We start from the raw sequence: 27,745 nt of genomic DNA, 5'->3' as shown, positions 1-27,745 counted from the left end.
TTAAAGAGTAGAATAGTACAGATATCTTTAAAGCTGGGGATAGGAAAACAAAAGCATGGGAATGGTGGCATGACAAATATGTCTTTCAAAATCCAAATCTCAAAGAAAATCCGGATAAAACCCGCCTGAGGTTTAGATGTTCCCGTCACGTACTGCCTAAAAATCATCTTTATTTTGGAAGGCACTGGAGCTGGAGTTATAATTAAAACCATTTTGGTTTTTAATCAATACTCAATCTCTCAGAAATAATTAACATCATATTAAAGAGTTTACTGCCTGACAGAGCTGGACGCCTCTACATCATTAAGCTGTTGAAGCGCTGCTCTTTGACTCCTCATGTCCCATTTCAGTGGTTTACTGCGCCTCCATACAGGCGATTGAAAATGCTCCCACAGTTGCACTGTACCTGCAGATAATAACACAGCTCACTGACAACACGCAGCATGCGCTGCATACCTTCTCTATGCAAGTTAAACATAAAACGCAGCTGAAGCTACAATGAGAAACTGCTGAGTAACAAATGTAAAGCTTCATGAAATGAGAGTGAAAGTTGTAAAAAAAAAAAAAAAAAAATGGAGTAGGTGAAACTAGGTCTAAAGTATTCAGGGCATTTGAGGCCAACTATAGTTGAGGTGATAAAGCTGGCCACAGATTGCAGTTTTAGTGTCCTTGGGCTCAACATTGGCCTAATCTCCACCCTCAGACTTAATTACAAAACTCATAATTACAGCTCGGGTGTTGATTGTATAAGTTCAAAAGGGCTAGGAAAACATTTTAAAGGAAAAACTAAATCCACCATCATGGTTAGCGAGGTTGCCTGGAAACGATGCTTGACTGGAAAAAATTTAAATGAAAGCAGCCCACATCTGCACGTTTCGACAGTCTGGTTTACATCCATTTTATGACGATATTTACGCCTCTTGAAAAACAGGAAAAAACACCATTAAAGCCATGAAGTCGAGATGCATGACAAAACCTGATTCTGAATCTCAGAAACTGAGAAATCCAAATTTTTCTAATCACAAAAAGCTTACTAGGTTGAGCTAAGAACACCATCCTTTGTGTGGCTGTCGTTACTGAATCAAGTTAGAGGAAGCAGAGCTTGACGGTTTATCCTTAGCTTACAAACCGTTATGATTTAGAAATATTGAGGGCTTTGAGACATCAGAAATAAGGCAATAATTTACAGTCTCTATTAAAACACAGAGAGACTGCTATTTTAGTAATGACTGCTGTTTTGGGGGCAAAACCTGATACCGGAACACCACTGTTCTGCTGAATTACAACCCCTCAGCTTTGTCGGATGGAGTGAGGGACAATATAAATTCAGATCATTACCCATTTCAGCTGAGAGGTCATTTATCTTTGCCCTTTTCTCCTGAGTGATAGCACACAATTCCTTGGAAGTTACACAACATATCAGCAGGATTAAAAGTCACACCTCAGTGGTTTCAACATTTTTTCAAAGTCTGTTAATAAAAACTAAAACACGCCATCCACCAACAATGACGGATTAAGGGTTTTCATAACCAGACGATTTTCCACAAACGCATAAGAGCCGAACGCATGCAAACATATGCAAGCCATCATACATGCTCATGTATATTGTGCCTTCGATTATTTTGACCCCCAACTTTCAAAACTGCAGCTCATATAGTCCTGCAGAACACCGTATGAAAAGCACCCAATTATCTGTAGAACTCATCCAACGCCGTCTTGCATCACAAAGAATTGTGCGCGTCTACACAGCCGGATACATTTCTTGGATATTCTCCAGATGACTTCTGTGGTAATTTGGAGCCAGCTAGTTTTTCAGCTGCTGCTGCTGATTAAGGGCAGAGAAGCAGTGGATGAGTGTGTTTACACCGTGACCTAGAATAACTGACCAGAAATTTGTTTTCACTTTGAACAGACAGCTGTCGGTGTCTATACCTGCTCCTTGCATCATGCTCCGGTGCAGATCATTTCAATTAATTTTGGTTTCCCGGAGACAATGTTGGTATTTGTCAGGGTGTGGATAAGAAGAGGCGGGAAGGCAGTAGCAGTAGTTGTTGTTTTAAGCTCTGCAGTCAAAATACTTCTTGGCAAAAAATGCATTCAAAAAGCGTGAGCTCACCATGTTACCATGTTGGAGACACACCAACTCATCACAAAACTGGAGGATTCCATAATAAATCCAAAACAAGGAACTGACTCGACAGGTACAAAGTGCCGATTTATTATTACACAAAACATACAACATCAACAAGATAATTTTAGATGTTTCCCAGGTCTTTGAAGCCAGGGAAACTTTAAATATGTCAACTAATATTTTTTGTTTTACGTTTAATCCAATTCAACTAATTTAAAACCCACAAAGTCCTTCACAAAAACAAAAGAAGAGATAAGTATATTAAGCACTTAAATATTGCAATAAAAAAAACAAACTTAACCAGTTTTCTATTTTAATTCTTTAAATCACTAAGCACACGATAGTATGCAAGACTCGGCAATAGCTCTGAAAACAAACGGTCAATTCCTCGGCCGACGCTTGAACTCTGTGACAAATTGAGGCCATTGCTGGCTCAGACGCCTTGAGGAACTCCGATGACGTCCACGCCCAGTACTCCCACTGACAGCTTAAATCCATTTGAAACTCGGGAACTCCCTTTCAGCGTGAAGAAGCCATCAGGCAGCTCTGCCTCCGTGCTGTCAGTCAAGGAGGTGCAGCTCGGCTATTATGAAATTGTCTGACATTTTCATTGGGGAACCTCTTGTTTTCAAGCAGGAAGGTGAAGACGCTGTGTGGGCAGCTGCCTTGTCTCAGTGTGACATTAGAAATGATGAGTCGGATGAAGCACAACGACTGGTCAGTTCTTTAGAGTCTGCTTGTTATCTGTGAGTGTTTAGAGCCCCTTGAACCTTTTCCACATTTTTAATCAACGTCAATGTATGTTATTGGAACATACAAAAGTGGTGAACAAATTTTGAAGTGGAATGAAAACTGTTTTACACAAATAAATTTAAAAACTGATATGTATCCAATCCCACTGGGCGCAAATATTTTGTTGCATGTCTTTACCGGATTTGCACATCTAAAAACTGAAATGTTTCATCTTCTCTTATTTGCAAAATAGCTCAAGGTCAGTCATATTTAATGGCAAATAAAATCTAGACATCAATGTATTTTATACGCATTCTCAATGTGATTTGGCTGTGGACAATGACTGGGTCATTTTAACAGATATACTGAAAAACTCCAGGGGTCTCAAATTCTAGTCACTGAGAGCGGTGTCCTGTAACTTCTGGATGTGTCCCAGAAGTTGATCTGAATCAAATAACCAAATTACATCCTCAAGCGCTAGACACCTGCAATGTTTAGATGTCTCTGACTTGACCTACCTGACGTGCATAATTAGGTTATTAGCGGAACACTGGCCCACCAGAATTGAGTTTAAACATCTGAATATAGTAACTTTGGTTGTTTTGGGTCACGGTGGTGATAGAAGATTAACCACCATCCCCATGTCAAGTCTTTTACAGCCTCTAGCAACTTTTCTTCCTGAATTTCAAAGTATTTAGCTCCCTCCATCATGTCATCAACTATGATCAGCTGCTGAAGAACAATACCGCTGAAGGTAACTGATTAAGCTAGATTTTATTCAGTGGTATCCAAGAATACGATTGCATACCTCAGATTCTTTTTTTTTTTTTCTAAACTTTTTGTACCGCTTTGTGTTGGTCTATTACATGCAATCCAAATGACATATGTTGAACTTTGCGTTTGACATCTAGTAAATGTGAAAAATGTTCAAACGTAATGAATATTTTTCCAACAACAATAATAATCCAATAATCAGTTTGATCACATTTTATTGTTTCACTCTTCAGATTATGAATCCATTAGGTCCATTAACTTTCCCATTAGTTATAGGAAAGCAAAGAGCACACAGATCTCAGACTACATGAATTTTCTTCTAACCTTCAACCAATATACACTGTTAATATTTGCATTATACTGGAAACACAGCAATTGCATAAATTCACTGCAGACTGGTGAGTTTTATGATGAACCTCACAAGCTGCTAAGGACATGGCAATTAAAATATTCAAACTTCTAGGATGAAACTGGAAGTTTGACTGAAAATGTTTCTAAGATTTGCCACAGTGACAGGTTAACATGCGTGTTTTTATTGTAATCCTCCAGTGAACCAAAGAGAAAAAAAAGCATTTAATGAAGATAAACTTTTAGCAGAATCAAAACAAAAGCCTGATTACATCTAACAATAATAGCAACACTTTATTATCACTTTCACCCACCTTATCACAGTAGTACTAATCACCAGACTAATTAAGGTTGCACCATTTGCATCTATACCTTTGTGTTTCAACAGCAAGAACAGTGTCACCACATCAGCCTACAAACGTCTCAATTCACCCTGAAGACATTTTGCTACTTTCAAAACTCGTGACATAATCTTCAATTCTCCTGCTTTGTTATCTGCAGCTCCTTTTTCTTTCACCTTTTCTTTCTCCAGTTTAAATTTGTGAGTATATCCCTCCCGTTTCTTCACCCCACCCCTCCTCCTCCACCACCACCACACAGGCTGCGCTCATTACAGCGGATTTGCATGTCTGCTTCGGAGCGGTATGAGGGGAGATGAAACAGAACTCCCAGTGGCTGCCGTTGCAGAGCTTCACTCGTCTTACAGAAAGGACTCTACTCTGGGCCCCAGACATAGTCGGCAAAGAAACGCAGGCACATAAACGGGCTACAGACGAGGAGATATACGCTAACAAAGTCAAAGACGCTTCCCCAGGAAGAACTTAAAGCGCGCTGAATTCAGTTTAAATATATCTACATGCAGGAAATAAGCCGAGATACAGACGCCTAGCTTCCAGCACGTTGCAATAATCTTGTGCTCTACTGATCGAGACTGCTTGGCGGGGACGGCTGAGGCCACGAGGTGTGTACTGTGCCATCACTCTCCACTTCTGCTTAATGATTATACACCCGAGATCAATGGCCGCCTTTCCTATGCAAGTCTAACGATCTCCAAAGCTGTCTATCTGTGAAACAGCAAGCACAGAGAAACTGCAGGAAACGGTTTTGTTTCGTAATTGTGAATAATTGAACAATTACCCATTCAATTAAAAAGAAGTTTACAAAACAGAACAGTGGAACATTTATTTTTGCATATGAAATTATTTTACAGCATTTTGACCTCAGCATCTGCTGGTTTGTTCAGTGGGAGGATAGCGAGCATAAGCTCCTCAACATACTCCATATTCAAATATATTTTCATCATATTTCTAAGAATAATTTCAAAAAGAGTGAAAGCAAATTAAAACTTTGGCTAAAATGAGAGCTAATCTATCAAACTGCAATATTGATTTGTTTGGTCGTAATATTTGCTCTGCTAATATATCTGAAGTATCATGCATCATTACTCCGTATGCCTATACTGTATCTGACTAGCTGGATGGAGGTATGGATATAATAAAGTACGATTGCGGATATCATGGTGTGGAAATAGAGAAGATTGAGGAAAAATGTAATGAGCTGCAATCAGTACTGTCATATTTCTAATAGGGGAGAATTGTTAGGTTGCAATGAATTTTAAATTGTTTTGCTTTTATCTTTTAAAATGAACTAAATAAAAACAACAATGGCACTGTATCATACACTTTAAGATACATTTAGTTTCCCGTTTCTGCCTTCTGCTGAACCAGTAAACTATATGAGAGCACAGACCTCCCTCCCCTGCTTTTCTATAAATGGGGGAGGTGAAAGTGGACCTTTACAGCTCAGTTCACCCTGTCGCCCCAGCAAACCGCCAGACTGTGGATGAAACTTTGAGCAAACGACTTGGGGAAGACAATATCCAACAAATCCTCCAAACAAGAACGAGGTGTTCTTGATTGGAACGTTTAGTTCTCCAAATCTTAGTAAAGAAACCATAAAGTTGGTTTTAGTAATGTGTAAAAGACTAACTTGTCTCTGACACCATGGCTCTCATTTAACTCAGGCAAAATAATTTATAATATATTGGGTTTCAGAACTTATCAGCTTTTTCTGAGAGTCATAGAATAAATCAGGTCTGAGATGGAAAATAAAAATGGGAAGAAAAATAAAATAGTATTTTTTTTTTATTAAATAAAGAAAAATGAAGTAATTTCGTAGACAACCAAAAAAAAAAACAAAAGAGTAACCAATCAAATATTTCTCATGTTCAGTCTTTAGGCAAAAAGACTGCGTATTTTTACAAAGCATACAAAAAGGAAAAAAAGGAGAAAGGTCTGCCAACTATCTGGAGCTTCTTCAACCATGAATTAGTGTACCATTTTCAGGTTAGCAACTGAAAATAATCCAGTCATCCCCAAAGGAGTTTCTGCTGACAGATGCTTTTGGAAAATGGAAAGCAGTGTGTACCGGAAAGGTGGTATCCGCCATTTCTTTGTATTGTTTAAGACTGGAAATACGTCTAAGTAGCCAAATTTGTCTTTCTTGTAAGCAAGGGAAAAAGTGTGGAAGCCATTTTTTCAGCTGGCAGTGACCAGCAACACGTGGGGGAGGGCAACAAAGCACCACTATGTGTTATAAATTCTTGGAAAAAACACCAGTCACTCCATCACTTTCCATGGCATTTTATAGAAAGGACATTAAACCACTAATGCAACGTGATGGGAAACATTTGTTGTTTAAAAAAAAAAAAAAAAAAAAAAACACCTTTTTTTCCAGTAAACAGCCCAATCTTAATGAAAAGACTTTGAATCTGCACAAAAAAAAGTCTTATTGCAACAACCATTAAGGAAGGAGACATCAATTAATCTGGTGACTGGAAAAGTTTATTGTGTGCCGTTTTTTGCGGTTTAGTCAAGTGTTGTAAACTGGGGAGTTCCAACCTTGCATTCATACACATGCAACTCCATTACTACCAAACGGTTGTTTTCAATTTGTCATGCACTGCATTCCTTGGTCTGTTTTTCACTTTTAACCATATAATTGTACAACTTGTTGAAATTCGACCAACTTTAAGAAGCCCTGGCATAAATAGATCGCCTTTACAAGTGCAATCCAATTTATTTGTGTGTCAGTGGTTGAGGTGGGGTGCTTGGGTTTGGGTAGGGAGGGTCCAGTTGAAAGAGGAATGCCTCACCGCCGATGCAAACAGAACATCAAAAGCTCCACGAAATGTCGATATCTGCGGTTGCTCATCTTCCAAGAACCAAAGCCAAGCTCACAATTCTCAAATTGGCCTGGTGAAAAACTTAAAACTACAATTCCCAAAGTAAATAGTGAACTCTTCTTGGATGATAGCAAGAGGTTAAATACTGAGACAGTTTAGTTAAAGAAAAAAAAAAATCCAGCCCAGTGAAAAAAAAAAGCTTGTGTTTTCTTGGCGGTGCTACTGGAGTTTGGTGCTTTTGTTCTGGATGACTCATTTGGTGAAAGTGGCACATCATGTGCCATGCAACATGAGTCACTGTGGAAGAGAGGATAGGGAGCCCTATACATACCAGCTCCTGACCTGGATTGTTCCCTGGAGACCACACAACCAACTTTAATAAGAAACTGAAGAGTGGTAATAGTTATGAAGGACACAGAAAAATGTGTGAAAGTTTCTTATTTTTTGAAGAAGAGTCCAAATTTTATCACAAAAATCAGAAAGGGAAACATTCCTTTATATTTATGCCTATGAGTCATGGATGGCTATGACTCATTAGGATATGATAAATTACTAAGTCGCTAAATAAAATATGGAGAAATTAAAATGGGAACTTAGGCTCATTTTTTAGCCTCAAGACTTTCAGATCCATATTCTTATAACCATTACTAAGACTGAGCATCTGCATAATAGCAGTAAGCTAGTAGTTTTCTATATCCAGAAAACATTCAACAAGCAAGACGGAAAATATAGATGTAAAATAAGATCAACACAAATCTGTCACTCTTAAATTAATCACCACAGAACCTGATCACAAAACTACAAACAAGCATGTGATTTGACAAATGCATAACGCTTTTATAATGGACAGGTTTTAGCACAGGATATTTGTAAAACTATCTGCAGAGTTAGCTTTTTCCCAGAGTAAGAAAGTAGCTGGTGGTGGTTGAAGTAAGAATCAATTTACAAGAGAAACAATTTTCATTGACCGGCTTTGATCATTATGGCTTTGATCAGATCAGACTAAGCAGTATTTCACAATGTTGCTTCCCTTCTACAATGTTTGTATGTAAACATTTGTAAATTCCTCTTGGATTACTAGTTGTAGCCTTTGTGGTGTGTAGCCTTGTATAGGTAAGATGTATATGGCTAAATTGTTACATCGATAGATGCATTTTAATTAAATGCATCCAAACTAAGAACTCCAATCATTCCTAGGCATTAGACACATCAAGCCCCAGCTTTTACTTTGATGCACTTAGTAAAATTTCTATAATAAAAGAAAAATCTTACAAAAAACTCAAACTTGCATCATTTTATATTGTAATCAAAACAGCAACCTCCAACAAAGAATCTGCAGTAGTTTCTCCCTCTTTTGTGTGTTACTGAATCAATCAAACTTAGAGTAAGCAGATAAGACCTCAAAGAAAACCAGCAACTAGTACTAGTCAGACCAGTACCTGGTACTGGCCATGTTATCCTGATTGATGAAAATCCATCTGTACCAAAGAACACTGTGAAATTTCTAAAACTTGCTTATTGAGACGGAACAAAAACATTAGAATCTAATTTACTTTCTCTTCCTTCTTTGTTTCAGGAATATCTCAACAGTTTTCTCCTAAAAAATATGTTAGCATTTGCCTCCAAAATGATACAAAATCCTGTGAACCAGGTTCCCAGCCTTGGTTGGGATAAATAATGCACAGAAATCTCCAATCAGATTCATACAGCAACTAATCCAGTCTCACATTCCTGAGATACCACTTCAAAAAGAAAAAAATGTGCTCAGTTTTAACTGATTTGGTGTAGATAAATGCCTATATGCTGCTTTGCACGAGTGTATTAAATAGCATTGTAGTCAAAAGGAAACAAGTAAGAGGGGAAAGATTTACAAATAAAAGCATTCCTGTCTGTCATGTAAGGTAAGACACAGGGAGTCCTGTAGAGACATTTCTAAATGGCTACGGCTTTGACTTTTATGTCATCAAGCCCTGGCAATGCTTTACATGTGCAGCTTTGATTTTGTGTTTTGTAAGTAACAAGTTCACAACATCAGAAGTGATTTGCATCAAGTATTCCCCGCCTTCAAGATCCGTTTCAAAATGGTTTTCTTCCTTTGTTAAAGCACAACAGTGGAAAAAAAAATACAAATGGAATAACTCTGTGGAATAACATTTTTTTTTAGCATTTGTGGGTAATTTTACACATCTTTCACGGTTTCTTTAGTGCCAGAACTACACATTTTCTCAGTTTAACCATATACATCTCACTCATATTTACAAGATAACACCCAACACAGGCTATGACTAGCAATCCAAGAGAAACGTTCAGAAATGCTGCAACATGGACCGACTTTCATCCTGTAGCGCATGCAGAACATTGTAGCATACAAACATTGTAGGAGGGAAGCAGCATTGTGGTTGCTCTCCATTTCATAAAAAGCCTACTTGACATTGCTTGCTCTCCCCTCTGGCTGCACTACATAGCACAAGCTCATATTGTGCTCAAAGTACTTAAAAAAAAAATGCTTATTATACTTTTCTTGGTAAGCCATCACTACGCATTACACTCAAAAGGTTTTTTGTATCTACATTTTTTTTTTTTTAAAGGTCAAAATTCACAACTTCATAAACACCAATGTTGTTCAACATGTAAATTGTGAGTGTGTGAGGAGCCCTGATTCTGCTGCAGATCTGAAACATCAAAGGTGGGGGACACTCCAAAACCCTTATCAGCTCCCCTCACTATCCTCTGCTGGGCAATCTTACCCGCATCCTTCACACCTGGTTTTGATTGATACACGCATAGATTCCTCACCCTCCTCAGATACAGTGTTTTACATGAGTCGGGTATATCAGGGTGATGAAGATGTATATTTGTCTCCGTATCCACAACGCTCCGCAAAGCTTACTGCAATTACTGCTTACATGGTTTTATTCAGTCAATTAGAAACTGTTGTTAACATGAAGAGCTTAAGTTAGGCCAGGGTCTTAACTGCAATTTCCTTCAAAACAAAGTCAAGCAATATCTGAAACAATTAGAGTGTAATGCAGACATAATGTCCTTTAAATAATGGGAAACCCAACTGCCTCCATAACAACATTACAACTGAATGTTTTACTTTAGAGGCTAAGTAAGGGTTAGTATCAGATTCTCTGACAAACTTGAGTAAAAAAAAATGTATGCAAAAGTTTAAAACAAACCATTCAGAATGCTATCTAAATGCTTTTGTTTAAAAATTTGAAGAAAAAAAAAAGTAATTCTGAATGAATTGCTATTGGAATCTAACTTTTATCTTTTAACAGTATCTTGTTAGATACTGCGCTGGTTATCATGTTCATCATATTTATTCCACATGTTCTTCGTCACCCACTCTCATTTTTATCATCATACTGTCCCCAAGCTTTATGATCCTGATTACTATAACTCATTTCAGCTGTGGGTAAAACAGTGAAGGTCCAGTCAATCAAATTACTGGAAGGCAGGGTTTGAATTGATGGCACCTGGAATATTGTAGTTGCCCAAATGTTGCATCTATGGGGTCTTTTGAGTTTGTGAAATTGCATGTATTAACATTGCGATAAAGGTTTGAATGCATTGTGCACGTCTTGTCAGAATAAGGTCATCTTCAGTGGTCCCTAACCCTGATCTTCAAACCCCTCCAGCCCACATGTTTTAAATGAATCTGTTTCACCACACCTGATTCAAATGATTGCATGATTCCATCTTGCTTTGCTGAAGCCTGCTGGTCACCCACTTGTTTAAGTCTGTTGTGCATCAGCAAGAAAACGCATAAATTTGCAGGACAGTGGGACTGAAGGGCACTGATCTAAAGCATTTGTTTCTAGTTATTTTTGATTGATACACACAGATTTTAGCAAATTTAAAATAACCAAACAACATATTTTAGTAGTATTCAGTTGTTGTGCAAAATATTATTCAGTTTTGTAAAAAGTTAGTTTTAGCTTGTTAATTAGTTGGGCTATCAACCAAAAGAAAATTTCTGTCTAAGTTTGTTTAGTTCTTCTATTTTTGTCCTAAAACCAAATTCAAATTAACAAAAAATAGTACCCTGGAGGCCAAATGTATAGTTTATCAGAAAAAAAGAAAAAAATGGAAGTTGATTTGAGGTTTAGTTACTTCAAGTGTAGTGAAGGGATGCACTCCTTTAGTTTTTACACCATGATAGCGTTTTCACAATCTAAAGTGCAGATATATTTTTTCCAGTAGTACACAGCAACAGGTGGGGTAGGGGCGAAACTTCATGTTCCATAAATGTACAGAAAAGCCAGGTGACTCCAGCACGTTCTCTAGCATCTCATTAAAATGACTTTAAACCATAAGAAGAGGAACTATGGAACATTTTAGTGTTTCATATTCTAGTATGAAATGATTGTGAGAGTTAAAATTATTGTCTACAAATGCTTACTGGCAACTTGCAAGGCATGAAATGCAGTTAGTGAAGTGTTCTTCTCGACACTAATCAAATAAAAGCTACAACCTGTTCAAGTTGAGAAATTTGGCAAAATTTAGGAACAAATATCTTCCCCTTTTTTTAACCCAGTTTAATTGGCTTTGAGGTAAAGCTACGTACTTATATTATGTTGTACAAGTCTGTGTGAACTACTATTTCAAATGAATTGTGATTATTTTAATTTAAATTCACCACTAACTAAAGCTTCAACAATGTTTTGCATGACCTGAAAAGCACATGCCACCGAAGAATAAATATGCTTGCCATAATTAATAATTAGGTTTCATGTTAAGTGACGTGTGGTGCTGCAGTCAATTCGGGCAGTGACAGATTTTATCCTAAAGCCAGAAACAGTAAAGGTCAAGCAGCATCGTCACCACTAGCTTTAATCAGTAGCTCTGCCTTTTTGCTCCAGCAGAAACATCCAGAAAAACTGGGAAAAAACAGCTTTATGTTGCTCTGATAATACAAACAGGCAATCATGGCTGTGTGCACCTGGACTGGGAGATTTCTTGCTTGGACTTTAAAATAGTCTCAAGAGGATTTTAGTAAAAGCAGAAGGAAAAGAAAGTTTCGTGAAAAGAAAATCAAAATCCCAGAGTGGTGGTCAAATAGGTTCACCGCTGGGACCTTTCAAAGAAAAGAAAATATGTGAAAAAATTAATTGCAAATTAATTGCAAACAGACAAGATAAAAAAAAATAAAAGAGGTGTTCAAAGAGGCAGTCATTTCGGCCTACTTAATGGGGATTATCAGGCATAAACCCAAGCTGCAATCAGCATTAACCAGAGAGTTCATAATTTGTTCCTCTCCAATTATTGTCACTTTTGTCAGCGCACCATTTTCACTCTCTGTGAGAGGACGCTTGCAAAGAAGGAAAGAAATCAGAGTAATGCGAGCTGCCAGCAGAAGTTAGCTGGAGTGTGGCAGGGGCATACAGTGCACATTAAGTCATTAAAGTCCTGATGCTTACAGCACCTCCCTAACCCCCCACTGTACATGCCAGTAACTCCCTTTCAGACCAAACACTGCTCTGCCTTTTGCATCCTAATAAGAGGAGGGAAACAAGGAGGGAAGTGAAGGCACGGCAGTCTTTTAAAGAAATGACTGAACACACACCCCGGGGTGGGCATGCCGGGGGGGTTCTAGGAGGTTGGCGCAAACGGGGGCAATCGTGTCAAGACGAAGGCGACAGACTAAAACAAAACTGACAAATCAAAGAGGCAGAGATGTGTAAAAAGGAAGAGAGAAAAAAAAAAAAAGAACAGCCGAGGCGACACGTTCGACTGCGCAGCTTGTTTCTGCATCAATGAGAAACAACACGACCAAAAAACAGCAATTAGCGATTAAAATGGAAATTCCATCTGCTGCAATGCTGCATCTCTTCCCGTTCAAATAAGCGGCTCGAACCACCTCAGTAATCCTGCAGCCCTTTGATCGACTCCGCGCATTCTTTTCACAGCGAGACGCGTGTAAACTGCTTCTTTGCAGGACTTTTATCTCCCGCCCTAATCCACATAAAACACAAAAGCAACTGTTCAAACTTCACCCTTACAGTGCAGCCACAACTCTGTAATTACAAAAACAAACTCACAAGGCCTTCACTCCACTTTCACTGATGCCAACGCTTTGTCTGCATGTAGAAACCATAATCTCCAACATCCCGAACAAAGCAGGAATGAGCGGAAGCGAAATAAAAGCACATATAGCCGGATTATGACAGCACTTAAATGAGTTATATTTTTAATTGGCTTAACAAAAAACCGCTGTGGCCCCAGCCTCGGTTTGCTTTTTTAATGAAACAGCAGCTCTAAACTGTTTACTGCATATCTTCCCGGCTTGTGATAATAAAGGGAATCCTCTGAGGTGGCTTCCATGCTGACACAGCCTTTAGGTACTTAAATCCAAAAATGGGTGTATTAAGTGCATTTTAATTGACTTATATTTACCCTGTGTTCTAACTTGCAAATAAAAAAAAAGAGAAAAATAAAAAAAGCTCTTCTGGCGCTCCCACAAAGTAGGTCATTCAGTCTCCTGTGAGTCATAAGTTTTGGCAGGAGACCAAAGAAAGCAGGTATAGAAGAGAATGAAGTTGAGCTAAGAAAGGCCTCACGCTACACCGACACTTTCCACATTTCATAAAGCTCCAGTTTTTAACTACGCATTTTTGTGGCATACTGAGAAATTTTTATCAATTTCAGAGAATTAGGGAGTGTAAATTTGTGTTACACAACAGAATACTTAAGCCTAGCAACTCCAACCCCCCCCCCCAAAAAAAACAAGAATCTTTGTATTCCATTGTAATTTTTTGGGTTTATTTGTGCAGAGTTGTTTTCCTGCAGAGCCGGGGCCCCGGGCTCTGCTCCGGGGGCTACAGTGCCTCGGCGGAGCGGCTGACCTCGGGTCAGACCAGAGCCGCAGATTTCTAAACAGGTAGTGACTCAGCTTGATCAAAGCCGTCAGTCAGACACTTTTCTCTATGCAGGTCAGATGCAAAAGGGTGAAACCCTGCGACAGACACACCAATGTGGTCCTAATTGCATTAAGCAACAGACAGACCACGTCGTCTCTGCCAGCGAGCCCCTCCTCGTGCTAACCTCTCCGCCCTCTCATTCATCCACCCTGAGGGAGAGGCATCCAGGCCAGAGGAAGTATGACTCATCTGAGTAACAAGATGCATTCTTCTGAATTCTCCACAGACATGTTTGCTAAGTGAAGAGCACAGGAGAGTATGTTGTAAAGAGAGACACAAACAACGAGAAACAAAATGTAGCATAAATCAAGAAACAGACTGTGGCAAGAGAGAGTCATCGCTTGTGTGGGTTCCCTGGTCTACATAGATCAACATTTCCTTCAACTCCGCAGAGAGAATCTTTGGCTTCGGCGAGGGTTTTTCTGAATCACACATGAAGAAGAAGAAAAAAAGCTTGAACATCTAAGGCTAATCCATCAGGTGGAGAAAAGAAATGAAACAAATGACGACAGCAGAGGGGGATTTTGACGTGCGATTCTGCTGAGCATGCAGAGGATAATGAGACCCAATAAGGAGGCAGAAAAGAAAAAGTGCTAAATCATTGGGTCTAATGGACCCACTACAGCTCCGCTGCAAACAACACCACATCTGCAAAGCCTGGCACACACTGCTGCAGATCATGGGCCTCACACGCACTGCAACAACGTGAAGCTATTTCAGGAACAACCCGCGTTAGCACGGTCCGAAATCAGAAAACAGCTGAAGTTTTGGAACAAAAAGATTCTCACCAACACTGACCAACACCATCAGACCCCTGACATGCATCCGGTCTTGTGAAATTATGATTCATGATCCACCCCCCTTCAGTTTGCTGTGAGAGTATCAGCTTCCGTCATTGGCCAGTAAACTACATTCCTAAATGTACCAAACATTAACCAACAGGTCTAAGGTCTGCTTTAACCACATAATCCATCATTACTCAAAGTCTGAAGTCTGATCTGCACAAATCAGCCTCGTCTCATACCTGCACATCACCATTTCATCCCTTCCTACTTCCATTTTGTAAACAAAGTTTGTAACCATGCAAATTACTGCAAATCAGCCATTTTTCCTTATGTCTTTGTAGTGTGCATTTTGATCATCTAAAAAAAAAGAATAATTCATAGTGATGAGTTTATGACATGAACTACAGAATAGCGATCAGTTTCTACAGCTGAACTGTCAAAGCACCTGAACTGCAGGCCTGATGTGTCCATCTCTGCTTCAGACCCGACAACAACAGGAAGAGCAGTGAACAGGGTGCAGCATGCTGCTTTAACTAGTGGTTAGGAATAGCCAAGTTCAAAGCAAATTGCTTGGTGTAAGGAGCAGGAGAACAACTCATCCTGTATTTTTTTTCCCCACATATGAACGACTAAACCCACCAAAAAAAAGAAAAAAAACATGTTACCGACAAGTCATATCAAAACAAAGGGATTAGGAGCTAGCGTTTATGCTAAATCCAAATACAATCAGAAGTAGTAAAATGTGCATATTCTGAAGACTGTAGCTGTTTAGAAAATAAAACAGATTGGAGGAGGTTTTACAGTAATATAGCTCTTTTTTAAAACTCCACATTAGATGGTGGTGGAGGCAAAATATTAGTCCCTTTCAAAAATGTTACAATTACTACACTTGGAACTGTTGACATTTAGAAACATTTTTGATAAAAGGAAGAAAAAAAAAAACTTGAATTAAAAAAATTAAAACACTAAAAAATTAACTTGGGGGATAGGGGATTATGAATAAATGGCTAAGATTGTAAAATAAACAATTGTAACTAGACTTTTTTTAAAATAAACATTTAATTTTGCTTTAAATGTAAGAAGTTGCTAAGGCTTTTCAGCACCAATCACAACGCTCATGAAGATAAGATGCTGATTAAAATGGACAAATCTAACATGATCTATTTTACCTGATGGGGATTTCAGAAGAACTCATATTAGACTCTTTCCAGTTATTGTCAATTCATTACAAAGATTATGAACTGTCACAGAACAAGCATTATTTGCCTATAATCAACATGTAGTGGCAGACATCTTCTTTCAGTATCTGAATGGGTGAAAAAGATAACCATCTCCAAACTTAAAGTGTGAATGTTTGCAAACTGCTACATCATCATAATGAAATGAACAAACTGAAAACGTGTACTGCAGACTTCGTTTCCGGACATGAATGCCGTTGCAGTAAATCAGACATATTTTTACAGCAAACATTAACCTGCAGACATTTCTCAAACAATTTGAACCCTGTTTGGTAAAATAGGATATTTGTATCAGGAACAGCATTAAGTTCTGCTTCAAAGAATAACACTGTGTTTTACCCATTTTTACATTAAATTAAAAATCATGAAGCCTTTGTATTCTCAAACTAAACCTCTCACACACAAGCGCTTAGTCAAAAACCATCTGCTGTTACATCCAAACGCCTCTCCAAGCCTCTTTCAGGTCCAACTTTAAATCTGATACGACTCAATGTGTGAAACTCTGGTTAAATTACTCCCCCCAGGTGATATTCTACAACATTTTGGGTCAGAAATCTGAACAGGCCAGATCCAGTCACATCATGTACGGATCACTTTCAATAAGCCACAATAGGAAACTTTGTCACTTGCGTTGACACACAAAAGACTGCTGGGTAAATATGACATATGATCAGTTTCTTCTCTTCATTTGAGCAAAACGGCAGAAAAAAAAGGCTTTTTTCTGGCCACAAATAAATAGCTGCTTTATTAGAGGATATATTTTTACTGTTAAAATAGCAAGCGTCTCATTTGACACCCTGAACTGTCCCCAGGTAACTGAAGAGATATTTGTCAAGCTAGTGACTTTCTTGTAAAGTTGCACTGTCCTCTTTACTCTGTTTAAAACCCATAATTTCATAATTCTGATGTCCCCTGGCTCAGTTTCCTTTATGCAAACAGTGTTTGCTAGCAGAAAACATGCTGAAAATAAATATTTTGACAATTTTGGCTACAGTACACATTTACCCTACCGGTCAGTCTTGGATGAACACCTTATGCCATTAAATTTGGACTTTTATTGCCTTGTTTTATTGAAGTATGACGAACACAGACATAAAAGAAAGACTCTATTGGCTGCTGCAGTTTTCAGTCACCAGGTCTGTGTTCAAGTCTGCAGCTGTAAGGCAGAGCCAGCTATTTTTAGAAACAAATTACAAAGCTTTGAACATTCTAGTTGAGACCTTGTCATCAGGGTCTCAACCTGATCACAATATTCGGTCCAGGAGATTAGGAACCACAGCCGCCCAGAAGATACCTATAAAAATACCTTTTTTAGTAGTTAAAAAAAAATTAGAACTGGACAATATGGCTGAAAAATTTATCATGCGTCATATCTCTTCTTTTATATTAGGAATAAAAATGTATTGTGATATTCATATCGTGATTAAAAAAAACATGTAATTAATTTCTGCAAATGACAAATTGACATGATTGGGATTATTATTTTTGCCAATTTTAAAAAATGACTGAATAGTTATTGTTTTCCTACTTAATGCAACTGGTAAAGTGAAGATGCCTTTCTGATTATGGGTGTTATTTTTAATAGCAACATTTGCGTTTGTAAGGCTGTGAGTGTATGAATTAAGAAACCACTAACTTGTAATACTGCTCATTTATTTACTTTTATAGCCATTCCAGTTAAAAAATAACGTGAGAACAATGGAAGGTCTCACCTATTTCTAATCGTCAGTACATTATAGTAGCATTCCTCACAAAGTTAACTCTGTGCTCAAGCAGCATTTTACCGCTTTCCTGCAGAATAATATAAAAGGAGAACATCACCGGTACTGATGTAGATGAATAAAAAGTAAAAAATGAAGTGTTATTCTACTGAATTTTCTTAACTTTTCTGCAGGATCAGATTGAGAGTCTAAGTGCAAACCTTCTAGTCTTAGATGACTGATAAGGAAAGCGTGGTCGCATCAGAATAATTAACATTACAGTGGGATTCCCCTCTCCATTCACGTCTTAAAAACCCTGTACTCTGGATCTTATGCTTTGGTCATTTAGGAATAGTGTTGCACAGCTGTGAGCTCAATAAATTTGCTGCATGTTAGCACCACTACTGCATACAATAATAAAAAATAAAAATAAAAAAAAGATTAAGCTGTAAGGATATTTCCCACATGAATTTGACTGCAAACGTATAGTTTTCTTTTACACTCCAAATTTCTTTACTTACGTCTGTTTTTAACATGTTCTTTTTTCGAAGTGTTATCTTAAACCTGCCAGAGCTGTGACTGCAATGAATGAGCACTTATGCAAAATACTAAAATGAAAGCTCCACATTACTTAAGCCGTGTCAGCTTAGTGCGCTCTCCTTTCTGCACGCAGCACAAAGGTCTCCCAAGAGCGTGAATCCTCCAAGAACATGAAATCCCTCCACTGGCGGTAAAACTCAGAGGACCCATCAAAACTCAAGGACAAGGTATAAAAAAAATAAATAAAAAGCGAATAAAACCCTTCTTCACAGCATTCAAAACTCATCCAATGCTTCTTCTTAAGGTTCTTCTATTCATAAATTGCACGGTAAATTAAATCTCAGATGATATAAATGAATAAATAGAATTAAGATGCATAATAAAACTAATCTGAACTGAGCCAATTAGTTCAACTCAGCAACCTTCGGCTTTTCTTCCAACATAAATGTAATTCAAACAATAATGATGAGCGTTAGTTTGAATAGTCAGAACAATTATCAATCATTTTCTCTGTTCACTAATGTGAAATGAGTCAGAGGAACCACCATGTGCTTCAGCACAGAGGCCTCCATCTCCCCCTGCCCATCCTGGCTAAACTTCCCCACCAAGCCCTGCTGTGGGTTGCTACAGTGGTTCAACTGCAACAGAGATGGACCCTGATTAGTCAGACTGGGGAAATAAACAGATACGCTTTCAGATGAAACATATATCTGTGCAAATGTTCCAATAACGTTCGGCAACAGGCCAGCTGAATTAAATATCACAAGCTTCCCTGATTTTATGTCGACACCGCACTCCGAGCCAAGACATGAATCGGAGCGTATTGGACTCGTTCACTGACAAAACTCGGCTCGATAGATTGGGAGGAGGTCAGATGAGGAGAGCTCAGACAGTGTGTTGCTGGATGAATAAAAAATGAAAGTCTAGAGCTTCAGTAAATTCGCTCTCTCCATCCCGTGAGGAGGGCGTGCAGCGGAGTGGAGGCATCGCTTGAAAAAGCGAACCCGCGCCGCATTCCCACATCCAACCGTATCCAGCGAACGGCTCTTTAAAAATTCATTAATTGACAGCAAAAATAGATTAAAGCACCCAGCTGAGTAAAACTCAAAATTTGGCTCCTGAATAACATTAATGATAAAACATCTCCCCTATCCCACCGAAAAAAAAAAAAAAGCCCAGGGGGGACTTTGTCTGAAGAAATTTTTCTCATTGTTCCCACCTTACTTATTTATTTTCACCCTTATATAATAAAAACAATGCATTCCTAATTGTCATCTTTAATTACACTTTTCTTCAGACGGATAAGAAAATCTGAAAGAAAAAAAAAACTAATTAAAACCCATCGTAGGACATGTCATTCCCATGATGCCATGCCAATGCCATGCTATTCAGCTACAGACACTCAATGACAGCTACTCTTTGCCTTCTGAAAAAATAGGATTAAAAAAAAAATAGTGGGAAGAACTGCAGTTACAGTAATTGCTCTGGCCAGCGCTAAATGAGGTTCACTTAAGTGCAATTATCCCCCTCTGATCTCTCAGATAAAGAGACTTCTTTAACATGGAGAAGTGGGCTCACACAATGCCACCGCAAACAAGATTCAAATTGGAATCAGGGAGGCATTTCCAGGAGATGAATTGGCTTCATAGCTCATCTGCATTCCAGTGATGGAGAGCGTCACTAATGAAGACTGAGCAATTCCCTTCTCACCTTCTGCGAGACGGAAACTCCACAGTGAGTCTGAGCCCTGAGAAAGTCTTAAAGCCCGCCATGAAACAATGAGTAAGATCCTGTTTGTTTTGGGTTTTTTTTTATCTCTTTACAAGAAGAATATAGGATAGGCTCCAAAAGCAGTGTGAGGTTAGCCAAAAGATAAGTCATTGTAAAAACATACCAGACGGAGACCTTTGACCGAGAGCATCAGAACTCCTTGAGAATAAATCGCCATCTGCCAATCGGGTAGCACAAAAGGTTTCCCGCCTCAGGGAGGGGGAGATGTGACAGTCTAATAGAGGTTGCAACAGAGATTGCCTGTTGGGTGCCGTCCAACTACACAGCGTGGAGATGAAGGGGGGGGCTTTGATGGCCGCTCTACTTGCCGGGGGCTAGAGGACCACCAGGAGTCTGATAACTACACCTCATGGATGGCCATTTGAATAATCACTTCAACAAGGGGAGAAATTAAAAACAGTCTCGGTGAGACCGGCTCGGCACAGGGCCACATGCAGAATTCAAAATGAGCTGCTTCTGATAGTAAAAACCGTAGAAAACATCAACTTATACACAAACCGCTGATCTGTTGAAGAGCGTAACCCCGAAAGCCGAACATTATCTGCCAATGGGAAGCCATTGTGAAGGTAATGAAAAGGTCATCTGACCTCTATCAACAAAAAGTTACCAGTCTTATTCGATTCATAATTGAGCCGGATTCAAGACCTGTCTTTGATTGGGATAAGGGTCAAGCCGATCCTGACAGAGACAGAAAAACTACCAAAAATATGCTGGAAGTACTTTGATGCTTTTGAATCAAACAGAAAATGAATGGATAACAAGGTCATCCTCACTTTTGCATCAAAGCATAAACCCCATCTGATCTTTCAAATAATCTAAAAAAAAAAAAAAACATCAAAATACATGTTGTGGGGGGTTTTGGTGAATCCAAATTTGTCCGTATATGACCCGCCGATTACCAGTTGGGAGGCTTGGTGCACTTCCATTCACTTGGGTAAACTACAGATTTACACTATTGGCCAAAAACTTTCTTGATCAATATTCCACAGATTAAATACTGAATAATTAAATTGATTTTCTCTCATTTCAGCCATTTTTAGTCTATAAAAGGATTAAAAAAAAAAATTTGTCAAAGTCTGTATTGGAAGACCAAACTACTGAAAAATAAAAAAGAAATGGCCAGTAATAAAAACAAATTGATGCATTGCTAGTAAATACACTTCCCCTAAAGCAAAATATTTACCGAGATCATTTAAATCAAAACTGAAAAATTCTAATTAAAAGATTATGGTGTATGTGTTAACAGACTTTTGCTATCAGATTCTAAGCTAAAAAAATAAATAAATAAATAAATAAATAAGCATTTGCTCTTCAACTCTGAATCGAGACCAACATCAAAGGCCCAAAGCATGAAGAAAGTGAGTCTTTCAAAGCCACAATCCCATTTTGTATGTTGCAACTAAAAGCTTTTTCCTGAAACCTCCCTGTATTACTCCTTCAAATGTGATCAAGAGAACCTGCAGTAGCAGATACACCTTATAAAAGGCAGTGACACATGAGTGAGGCTAATTTTCAGGGGGGAAGCAAAGTGCAGCTACTTTTGGCTGGCGTGTACCTGGATGGAGGACCATCATAACGTAAACACCATGTGTCCTCTACAGCTGCACGCACAAATAGCCTGGATTCAGACAGCACTGTAGGCCTGCTATTTAAAGGATGGGTGATTAAGAAGCAAACCAGGTCTGACCTTTGATTGTTGCTGCTGCCCAACGCTGTGGGCATTTTGTTAGCTGAAGCTGAAGGTCTGTCAGGGTTGGGTTTGTTGAAGGGGAACTGTTTGATTTCAGGCAGAAATTTGTTTCATTTTAGGTTCGCTTTCAGGTAAAAGAAGGTAATCATAATCTGCACTTTATCTGATAGAACAGCGTTCCTACAGCCTGCAGACTGCCAGTCAACTGGCTAAAAGAAAGCTACTGCAGCCGGACCACTAAACTAATATCAGCTTGCTTTACTCTATCAAGAGCAGAACAGTATAAACTGATAAAATCCTGTAAAATAAATATGTTTCTGAAAAGTACTACAATATTTTTAAATTAACTTAAGATATGAATTCATTGGGGTGCTATGGTGGCGCAGGGGTTAAACACAACCCACATATGGGGGCTTTAGTTCTTGACACGGTTGTCGCAGGTTCAATTCCCAGCCCTGGCAACCTTTGTCTTCCCCCTTCTACCCACTTTCCTGTTAATTCACTATCAAATAAAGGCTACTAGAGCCAATAAAACCTTAAAAAAAGATAGAAATTCATTGTTTTAATCCAATATTCCCTATTTAGCCATTTCTCTTGTTTTAAGTAAAGAAATAATTATTGTGTCAATATGGTGAAACCTTGCCATATCACGAGAATATCAGGTCCATGCTGATTTTTTTAAAACTGCAAAACGTGGAGAAATTAAAAGCAGAGTCGTCCATCCAGTGAAAACACATTGAGGAGAGAGGTAATGTTTTCCATTATCAACGGCTTTTGGTTTTCAGGGGCTCCCCGAAGATCATTTGTGGGCCCCATCTGGCCACCAATTACAAAACATTCTGCAAACGCTCCTTGATTGATCTTTTAGTAAAGACTATTAAGGTTATTCTACACCCCAGAAGGTAAAAACATCACAAAGAATTGTTTGAGGTTTTTTTTTAATACCTAGGAGAAAATTTGACATAAAGCATTTTTTGTGACTTGTTTCACAACTTTTCAGAGCATTTAATGTAAACTGAAGAAATTAATTACCCCACAATTTCAGCTTTCAAAGTCTCCATTTGTCGTAATTGTTTACATTATCTTGGTATCATTTGAAGTTTCTTCTGCCGCATTTACAGATAATGTAACTTATTTTGACATTTATTGTAGGCAAAACATGCATTATAAATCATTTGCTGATCATTCAAGTTTTGTGATTCTATTTCACAACTTTCTAAGATTAATTGCAAATTTGAGAACATAAATTCTGCCCTAATGATTATCCTAATGCTTAATCAACATGTATGATCTTGGCATCACTGAAAAATTATTTTGATGGAGGTTCAGATTTTATTGTGTATTTTACAACTCCTGAAAATACTTCTAAAATGTATACTAATACCTAATTCAATTGCAATATCTGGAACAAATCAGGAAGTGTGTAATTTTTGTGTTTAATGTCTTGTTTTGAGTCACAATTTTTTAGGTAAAGTAGTGGAGAGCCTAAGTTACTTCAGAATGCTGCAACTTTTTTTTTTACCTGCATATCTGTTTATGGTATCAACTAAAGTTTTTTTAATCTTTCAAGCAGAATAATTTGTTTTAACATTTTTAATAACCCATAACAAGGAAAAAACATTTATCAGATAATTAAGAGTGCTTTTTGGAAACATCCAAGACTTTTTTTTAATATAGGTCACAACTTATGACAGGCTTCAATGAATAGGGGGCAAAAATTAGCCCTGAATCCCAGCTTTTAAAAGACTTTTCTTTTTTTTTACCTAGAAACACAATATTACCATCATGTGAATATTAAGTTAATTTTAAGTTTGATTAAATTGTTTATTTTGACATAAATTATGAGTTAAATAGATCTGTCTGAACCGAACAAAAATTTTAGAAATTAAAATAAATGATTATCATTCGTTGTTATCTTAGAATAAATCTATAATCAAGACAATCTGTAACAGCATATCACAGTCAAGCTCCAGATGAGTAGCGTGAAATTCATCTGAAACATGTTTTACACTTGTTGATTGTGCAGCCCAGCCTGCAATCCGATCATGAAAGCAGAGCAGTTTTTACAGGAGAGGCTCGTCATTTATTTATTTTTATTTTTTCTGGAGGAATTTGCTGGCCGCCCCGTAAAACAGACGATTGACAGAGGAGAAAACACGCCGCAACAGCTGTGAATCAAACAGCGCCAGAGCACGCAGGGAAAGCCAAATGACACTGGGCTCACCCACTCCATGCTGGACCCACAACGTCTCACATACCAAACAGCTAGCTAACGATGGCTGCTGCTGCTGGGGGGGTTTGGGGATAGGTCACCAAATTCTCTCAAATGCTAACGAAAAAGAAAAAAGCACACCTATTAGCTATGAAAAGCGCCGACAACCCTCAGGATGAGTTAGCTGCCTAGAGAGGCTGGCTAGTTTAGCTGTCAAAGTTGCCCCGCCAGTTGTCACCGGTTGCACGGTGGAGCTAGCAGGCTAACGCAGGAGCTGTCAACTCCGGAGAGTTAGAGCAACGGCTCCGGAGTGAACGTTCACTGACCGCAGGGAAACACTCGCTGGCTGTATCGGAGGCATAATACACTAATTTATCTCCACAAGGACAGCCAGACACGTTGAGTAGCAAGCTTAAAGCAAGGGCCCAACCCCCCAGAACTTCGCTGCAGCTCACTTCCCCGTCAAAGTCGTCCATTTCGTGGGCCTTTAGTTCAACTTCCATTCCCGTGTAGCTCACTTACTCAGGATGAAAGCAGCAGAGACGGCGGCTCTCTCTGGTAATCCTCACGGTAGTTTAACAGCAGCTGTTTCCCCGCTCCGTCCACCACCTCTTGTCCAACACAGGGTGTCCTTCCCCGCCAGCTCAGGAGAACCCAGAGCTCCTGACAGTTGTTGTCCTCTGTGCAGAGATCTTCGCCCGGTGTGCCTACAGTGCCGCGCCGTCCCTCTCCTCGGCTTCTCCGCCTTCTCCCGTTCGCCTTTCTCTCGGCAGCCGAGCCAACATCCGGGACTCTCCCCCCTTAGTTTGGTGCCCGGAACTACTTTCACATATGACGACGCACATGAAGGTTTTTTTTTTCTCCCACCTCTGTTTTCACCACGCCTGCCGCCACAGAAACTAGCGCGGTTGAATGCTCACGCCCGCAAAAGAAAAAGGCATCCATACATGGTTAAACCTCGATCAATAAACCAATCGATGCAACAGATGCATTCGGGGTTTATATTAAGCGAATATACTGAACTGTGTCCTCAAATGAACTGTATGGTATAGCCTAAAACCTAGTCAAATTTACATGAAACAACAGGTTTACTAAATAAAGCAATATAAAAATAGAAAACTGAGACATTACAGCTACACCTAAAATTAGAATATCATGAAAAAGTGAATTTATTTCAGTAACTCATTTCAAAAAAGCACTGAAACTCCTTTACATTTGGTAATTTGGATGATTATAGCTTACAGACAATGACAGTGCATGGCTTTTAGCACAATAACCTACCTAAAAAGAATGTCCTAAATATATGCACAGTACAGATACTTAGTCAGAGCTGTATTGCATTAAATAACCACTACATCAGTGTGGTGTGTCATGGAGGCATCAGCCTCCTCTGCTGAGGAGTTAAAGAAGCATCAAGAATAGTAATTAGAAATCGTCACCTGGGTTCATCGCTAGTCCAGTTATCTTTAAAATGCTACAATGCCAAACAAACATTATTTTTAATTATCTTTTTTTAAATCAATTTTGTATGTTTGTTTTTATCAAATCAAAAACATAATCCTTCATAAGATGAAGAAGAATCATAATTGATCATTTTGGTTTTTCAGCAAATGCAATCTTGATTCATTAATTAAACCAGTAAAGAGCCCATTATTGAAGTTTTGAACCAAACTTTGATCAGATGTTGGTGTCTGATCAGACATTCTTAAAGTAATTACACTGTAGACACAACTAAGGTGTCAGTGAGGGAATGTCAATCACTCCCTCACTGACAGCATGTGAATAATAAAGACACTTACTTGGGGCGGCCCCAGGCTGCGGCCTTGACAAATATACCATGTTGCCCAAATCAAAAACCGCCATTAATGAAACTGTGCTCATTAAAACTGGCACTGGTACATCTGACATTTTGGACAAATGTCAAGCCTTCCTGGAAAATTAAACCAGCATCTCTGTGAAGCTTGCCAGTATGATGTGCACTAAAACCTTCTTCCTGGAAAACAGCTGTGCTGACTCTATTTTTGATCAAACCCCACGTACTAACACCAGTAGATGACATGTCTCCCCAAATTTTCACTTTGTGGAAAATTCACCCAGGCTGCACAGTGGCGCAGTTGGTAGAGCTGTTGCCTTGCAGCAAGAAGGTTCTGGGTTTGATTCCTGGCCCCAGTCTTTCTGCATGGAGTTTGCAAGTTCTCCCTGTGCATGCGTGGGTTTTCTCCGGGTACTCCGGTTTCCTCCCACACTCCAAAAACATGACTGTCAGGTTAATTGGCCCCTCCAAATTGTCCCTAGGTGTGAGTGTGTTTGCATGGTTGTTTGTCCTGTGTGTCTCTGTGTTGCCCTGCGATGGACTGGCGACCTGTCCAGGGTGTACCCCTCCTCTCGCCCGGAACGTTGGTTGGAGATGGGCACCAGCAACCCTCCTGACCCCACCAAGGGATAAGGGTGTTCAGAAAATGGATGGGATGGATGGATGGGAAAATTCACCCTGGCTCTCAGGCTGCGGTTAGTGATCCAAGACTCTTCTCACAAACTGTGGATTTTTCATGGAAATTCAAGGTTTTTTTTCTTGAAGCGTGCACATGTTTATCCAGCACATTTTTTTCTTCCACAAAACTTTATATAATTAAAGAACATTTTATTACATAGACAAAATTAAGAAATAACATAACATCCATTTGTCCATCCATCCACCCCATATAGCATCCATATTTTTTTCACCACCTGCAAAGCCTAAACCTTCAATCAACATTTTGTCAACATTTTGTCTGATAATGGGTATCTGTTTGGGTTTACAGATTTTGTTTTTGAAATATTACATTGTATTATAAACATTCCATGTATGGATGGATGGATGGATTATAAACTTTGTTTACTTTAAACAAGAAATTAAGAGGAAAACTGTTTCTTTGTTCAGTGAAAACCTCAACCTCAGTAAGTGCTGAGGGTGAAATTCATGTGAATACAATCTCTATGTCACTAAGTGTCTGGCCCGTACTCAGAGGATCAAAGTTCCTTATCACGTTGTCCTTGATTCAACTCTGTTATGACATAACATGGAAGTTATTGTTTATTGCTGGGCAATGGCACGCATAGTTTTCCAAAATAAATGTTTTCGGCTTAGTTCACATTATGTAGGATTTTATAAACTTTGAATATGTCTGCTTCGCTAATGAGTTTCTATTTTCATCTAACCTCAGCATGCAATTTAATTTGTACCCATACAGAAAAACGTTATAGAAGAGCTCATACAATACGGGCGTCAGATAGTTTCTAGTTATTTATCTCCCAGGTCATCTGCTGCAGTTCCAGTGTGTAGATTTCCATCCAAACCTGTTGAGATTGCTCTAAGTGGCCAAGTTATCAGATACAAGCTGGAGTTTGCTACAACTTTGTTTTCATCGAAGAGGAAACTCTTTACATTAAAAACTTATATTAATGTGTTTATGTGAGTTGGTGTTGCAACCTTTCTCTGCAAATATGATACAACGTGATAGTGTGAGCGTGAGCACATTTTCATATGCCTGAGGAGCCATATTCTGTCTACATAATCAAATGTTCTTTTCATACATTTTATATAGAAATAAATTTTTTATTTTCACAATTTTTAATTTGACTAACAGTTTTATGTTCATCTTTTACTTTCTTTTTATTATTATTATTATTATTATTATTATTATTATTATTATTA

At 38.6% G+C, this 27,745-nt stretch overlaps 1 protein-coding gene across 1 annotated transcript in view; it reads right to left on the bottom strand.

The window, feature by feature from the left end:
- foxj3 (forkhead box J3) overlaps window positions 1-24,950 on the bottom strand; it is a 111,578-nt gene extending 86,628 nt beyond the window's left edge. The window contains exon 1 of the mRNA XM_008408620.3: window positions 24,574-24,950. The gene's annotated coding sequence lies outside the window, so the exon portion shown is untranslated. The remainder of the gene's footprint in view (window positions 1-24,573) is intronic.
- Window positions 24,951-27,745: the final 2,795 nt, after the last annotated feature.

This window comes from Poecilia reticulata, chromosome 5, assembly GCF_904066995.2.
Source record: "Poecilia reticulata chromosome 5, P_reticulata-male-v2, whole genome shotgun sequence".
In the NCBI taxonomy this organism is placed as follows: Eukaryota; Metazoa; Chordata; class Actinopteri; order Cyprinodontiformes; family Poeciliidae; genus Poecilia; species Poecilia reticulata.
Note: the sequence above shows the minus strand (reverse complement) of the source record. Positions and strands in the feature narration are given on the sequence as shown.